The 5,960-nt window shown below is 52.0% G+C and overlaps 1 long non-coding RNA gene across 1 annotated transcript in view; it reads right to left on the reverse strand.

The window, feature by feature from the left end:
- LOC102240064 overlaps window positions 1-5,960 on the reverse strand; it is a 28,783-nt gene that overhangs the window by 4,959 nt on the left and 17,864 nt on the right. The gene's annotated exons all lie outside the window — the stretch shown is intronic.

Here is a 5,960-nt window from a genome sequence, read left to right on the forward strand (position 1 = left end):
ACAAAAAAACTCTGAGAAGCCTGATGCCTCCTCTTAAATACTTCCAGTGGCAGGGGGCTCACTACCCATCCCCAAGGAAGCCCATGCCATCTTCAACAGGTTCTAATGGTTGGAAAAGCATTTACCCGACCTCACTGAGCCCCCATGCACCGGGCACTGTGCTAAGTGCATCGCATAAATTATCTCACTTAAGCCCAGCACTGACCTATGCAATGGGGGCTCATTTTGGCTCCTTTTTTTTATATACAAGGCAAATGGAGGCCCCCACAAAACTAGATCACTTGCCCCAGATCACAGGGCTCGCGGCAACCTGCCTCAGTGCTGGTTTGCTTAGCCACTCACTCCACCAGGGCCTCTGGTAGCTCCTGCCGGCTGCCCCACCTGCACCCGGCCCCAAGGCCATTGGAACCCAGGAGGCCTTCCCGCCTTCATAGTAAAGGGAAGTGTGTCGGCCCTCAGCACACCCCATCTGCAGTACCCTGGCCTTGTGGTTGTGTGGGTGTCATTTAGGACAGATCTTATTCCTTTTCGTTCAGTATTTCATTTATTGCTTAAGAAACCCTGGTGGTCGCTGCCCGCTCAGCATGTCCTTTCCCCATCAAGGATTAGGACACGTTTAGAAACTGGCGTCTAAGCAAATAGGCAGGAATTAATACAAGGCATCTGATGTCATTTGACCACTCTCACGTTCCTGGTTTTCAACTAAATATGGTACGTGGCTGGAGCAATTATGTAGGGTACACACATTACGTGAGGGACCCCAATGACACAAATTCATGGAGAGGTACCCCCATAGGGAGGACGCTGAAGCTGCCAAGAAATGCCATGAGGTAGCATGATGGGAGTGTGATCCGATGGGAGAACAGGCAAGAGAGTAAGCCAGCTATGCAGGGGGGTTACCCCCTAACCGTCCTGTGTCTGCCCCCAGAAAACCGCAAGAACGTGGCTTTCCATCTGTCTTCCCACCAAGGGCCTGTCCTTGCCGGCCCCACGGTGAGGGCTGAGCACCGATATGGAACGTAATCCGTCGTCTCAGAAATGAACCATATTCTCCAGTCAAAGGACAGTCATTTGTCCTGAGTAATAATGGCAACGATTGGAAGAGACACTGCACTCTTTGGTAAAGAAGTTGATGCTTTTAAAGGACTATCCCATTCTTCAACTTCCCAGGAAGCCAGGACTCACTGGTGTTTGAGGGGGTGGGGCATGGAAGTGAGAGAGGGGGAGGGATGGAAGGAGGCGATGGATTAGCACCAATGGGAACCAAGTGGCACCTGCCCGAGGCCCTAACACAGGGGTGGGCAAACTTTTTGACTCGAGGGCCACAATGGGTTCTTAAACTGGACCGGAGGGCCGGAACAAAAGCATGGATGAAGTGTTTGTGTGAACTAATATAAATTCAAAGTAAACATCATTACATAAAAGGGTATGGTCTTTTTTTTTTTAGTTTTATTCATTTCAAACGGGCCGGATCCGGCCCGCGGGCCGTAGTTTGCCCACGGCTGCCCTAACATCAAATCTACGCAAATAAAATGCCTCTGTGCCCGCTGGCTTCCACATCACATGTGATGCCTACATGGATTTTCTCCACGTTTAGAAAGTGTATTTGGGTGGCCAGACGTAAGGTAGTGACTACGTGGAACATACAACATTCACCTGGGGGGGGGGGGGGGGTCAAGGGATCCCAGAAAAATTCACAGCCACCCTCCTGAGTCACCAGAGACCTTTTTGTATCAGTTGAGAAATATCAGACACATCAAGAAGCCCCAACTGAGAAAACAAACAGTGGTTGCAAATACGAGTCCGGGTCTAAAGTCCTAACAGCAGACCATCTGACTGGCAGCCATGACTTAGGACCTGGATCCTTCTGACATGGGCATTTCCACGTGGCTGCAGGCACTGGCTGATTGAAAGATGGTTCATGATCGTCCAACACACTGCAGCTGGGTGTGAAATGACCCCAAACACCCACTCGGGGGGCCTCGGAAGCCCCACTCCACGGTCACCTGCGTTCCTTTCCTTCCTGCAACACTCGGCGTCCATGTCGGGTGTCCTCCTGCAGACACGGGCCAGGGTCTCCAGCAGGGCCAGGGTCTCCAGCATGAGTGAGGCTCCAGGCAGCAGGAAACAGCATTGGTTTCTATGGAACAGACCCTTTGGGGCAGAACCAATCACGGCCACCGTTGCATCCTCAGGGCCCAGGTCACTGCTCAGCTCGCCGTGGGCACTCGGTATAAATTTGCCAGCTGTCCGTCCTGGGAGACCTCACTTTCGTGTTCTCACCTCTTCCTCCGGCGCAGTAGGGATCACAGCAGGTGACCCTCACTGGCGGCTTATTTTGTCCCAAACACCACACTAACCGCTCCACTGGCATCGGCCCCATGAACACCCACCCAGCAAGGTGACATCCGACCATCATTTCTCTCTTCCACAAAAGGAAACCAAGGTGCCCAAGACCCAGTCACCTGTCCGATGCCCCTGCCAGCAGGTGGCAGGACCCGGATGCAACCCCTGGTCCCGGCCTCCTGGCTGGAGCCACTTCCCTTGGATGCTTCATTCTTATATTCGCTGTGGGCACCAGAGGCTCAGGGTGACCCACAGTGCTCCCTCAAGGGGAGTGGGGAGGGTCGCTCTGCACAGGAGCTGCCCCCGTGGAGACGCCCCTGCAGCAGCTCCACCGGAGAGCCCACGGTCCGGTCCGCCTGCCGTTTGAAAGTCATTTGGGAACCTGGGCCCCGGGCCAGGCGCTGAGATGGAAGGATGAACAGTCTGCGGTTCTGCTCTCCAGGACGCGCAGGCTGGTCTGGGGTGCAGATGAAGAGACGGACGATGTCAATACAGCGTGGCATTGACACAGACTTCTGCCCAGCCGGTGTGGCTCAGTGGCTGGGTGGCGACCTATGAACCAGGAGATCACGGTTTGATTCCTGATCAGGGCATATGCCCAGGTGGTGGGCTCGATCCCCAGGGTGGGGCGTGGAGGAGGCAGCCAATCAATGATTCTCATCATTGAGGTTTCTATCTCTCTCCCTCTCCCTTCCTCTCTCTGCAATTAATAAAAATATATATTCATTTTTTTAAAAAAAGAAACAGACTTCTACCAAACACCGCCGAGCTGGCAGCACCTCGCTAGGCCCTGAACAGGGTGTGGGGACGGTGCAGACCCTGCCCTCGTCTGCCCCCAAACAGCTCAGAAGCTGGGCAGTCGGCACTGGAGCCCGAATGCAGGGTCGACACCAAATGTGTTAGAGGCGTGCAGAGGGGGTGAGATCATTGTGAGCTGAGGTCATTGCCACCCTCGGGGAGATGAAAGCGAATCGGTCCTGGCAGATGCCCCGAGTGTCCCCGTCATCCTTAAGCATTTCTCTGGGGACGGTTCTGTGGGAGAATTGGATGGCAGCGCTTGCCGTGGCCACATCTGTACAGCAGTCCTCGCTGGGGGCTCCCATCACTGCCCGGGAGCCTCCACGGTTCCCCTTCGGCTAGAGAAACCTCAGGAGAACATCATCTGAGTCAAGGGTGTGCAAGGCTGAGCTCGGGTCAGTGGCTGGGGGATTGCTGAGGGTCTGTGAGGTCGAATAAGCTCCTTGAACTTGGCTCTGACTGTGAATAGCACATATGAGCGGCGTTAGCACTGCGAAGGGTAACATCTAGTGGAAATAGCCAGGTCTTTCTCCGGAGGGCCACACGGACACGCCCAGTTTTCAGAGCCCGGACCAAGGCTCTGGGGTGTTCTCTCAGACTTCACGGAACTAATTTTCCAAAGTGCTCTGTGATTAATGCTTCCCCCAGAAGATCCTCTCCGTGTCAAGGGGAAGAGGAAAATAAAAGCATTCCTGCAACTGGTGTACACCTTGGGCAGAGCAGGTTCACGGTCAGCCTGATGTGAGTAGCAACAGAGCCAGTATTTCACGGGACAGCCTGTCAAAGGCCAGCCAGGCATGCTCATCACTTCTCAAATGCAGAAGTCCAGTGGCCATGGAGTTTGCAGGAGGCGTTGCTATGAATAGAACCCTTTCAGTTTTTTTCTATGGGATTTCGGAGCGAGAATAGCTCATTTAGTCTTTGTAGCACCTGGCACAGAGTCTCTTAAGCACAATCTGTTTCTGTGCAATGCATGGGTTTATTCATTCATTCTTCAAGTAGTTACTGAGCACCCGCTAAATGCAAGACACTCACTCATATAGAAGCTGGAGAAAACTGACAAAGTTCCTGCCCTCAGGGAACTTGTATTCTTATGGAGGAGGCAGACATATGAAGTAATAAGATACACCTGTTACATATATTCTAATTTGTGATAGATGCTGTGAAAAAAACAAAAACAAAAACAGAAACAAGCAGTGACTAATTTTAGGGAAACGTATATTTTGGGTTCAGGCCCCAAAAGGATCTTGCTACAAAGGGAACCCTGACGCTTCATTTAAAAAGGAGCCACTTGCAAAGGACAGAGAAAGGTATATCAGTCATGAGGCATAGCTTGTGCAAATGTCCTGGGGCAGGAGGGAGCACAGCATAACTGGAGAAGCTGAGAGAGAACCAGTGGGGCTGCAGTGTGATGAGTGACAGGGAAGGGGCTGAAGGAGCGGGCAGGGGCCAAGCCAAGTGCTCCATGCTCTGAAGGTGTCCTGCCTTCCCCATTCTTCTCTCTGGCTTCACTTAGCTACTCATTGCAACAGACCAGTGCCTGACTCCTTCCCCTCCCCGCACCGAGCACCCCAGGAGCACTGTGAGGCTTAACATAAACCGGACACACTCTGGTCCCCCTCTGCTCTGTTCCAGCAGTTTCTGCAGTGATGAAGAAGCAGGCTCCGTAAAACACATGCTCTTCCCACCCCACCGAGCCAGCCCGGGGTGGCGGACTCTGTATGCTGCCACGGTTGCTGGTAATAATTGTTGCATTAATTGGTGCTGTCCGGACCAGACAGAACGTAAAAGATCCCACTGTGTCCAATAATTAATGTTTTTCCCTCACTGCAACGCCATTAATAAGCGGCTCTTCCAAGAACCGAGTAATTGGCTGGCTGGGCGTCATTAGGGTATTTATAGATAAGCTTTGGTCTGCAGACGGAGAGGAAAGCTGATTATGTTTATTTAGACTCTATTATCTATCGCTAATGTGTTATCGTGCGTCCCGATCGTCCCCGTTCTCCGGGTCCTAACGACACAGGCACAGCCGCCGTGCGGTCTCGGTGACCTGCCACACGGCTCTCCCTGTTGCAGGGGAGACGGGGGTCGAGGTGGGGGGGGGGCCTCACGGGCTCCACTCGCTCCCACTTATCCACCGCAGCCCCTCCCTTGCCACGGAGAAATTTGGAGCGAGGCTCTCAGAAACACCAGAAAGACAGCTTCTCCTAATTAAACCTCAGAGGAGTGCAAGTTTCTTGGGCTCGTGATCATCTGAAGGGTTTTTGAAAATGTAACTCTGGTTTTTCAGAAACAGCGCTCTGAAAAAATAGAGGGAGGAAGAGGCAGCTGGGTTTGGAGACGCGGTAGCAAGCGATGAAGTCTCGGCGGCCGGCAAGCCCTGGCGGAAACGCACAGCTCCCGGGGCCGGTGCTCATTGGGCCCTGGGAGGTGGGCACAGGGCGCCTGGGCTGCTCTGGCTCCCAGAAGCCTTCGGTCCGTGTCTCCTTTGCTGGAATTTTTGTGAGATTTCTCAGGTTTTTAAAAAAAAGGCATCAATACACCACAATAGTGTGGCTGTGCCTAATGTCACATTATTGTACAGTTGAAAATTATTAAAACAATAAACGCTGTTATATTACCAGGGGAGTAAATAGAATAATGCAAGTTATAAGCAGAATTTAAAGTCTAAAAAATCTAAGGTTTTAACTTTATAACTGTAATATGTATCATATTAATTTTAGAAACAAACAAAAAACCCAACAACTTCTAAATGACCTTGTCTGCACACAAAACGATCCTCAAGTTAACTCTGAAAATGCTTAAATTGCCCTAAC

The sequence above is a fragment of the Myotis brandtii genome, unplaced genomic scaffold, assembly GCF_000412655.1.
Source record: "Myotis brandtii unplaced genomic scaffold, ASM41265v1 scaffold604, whole genome shotgun sequence".
In the NCBI taxonomy this organism is placed as follows: Eukaryota; Metazoa; Chordata; class Mammalia; order Chiroptera; family Vespertilionidae; genus Myotis; species Myotis brandtii.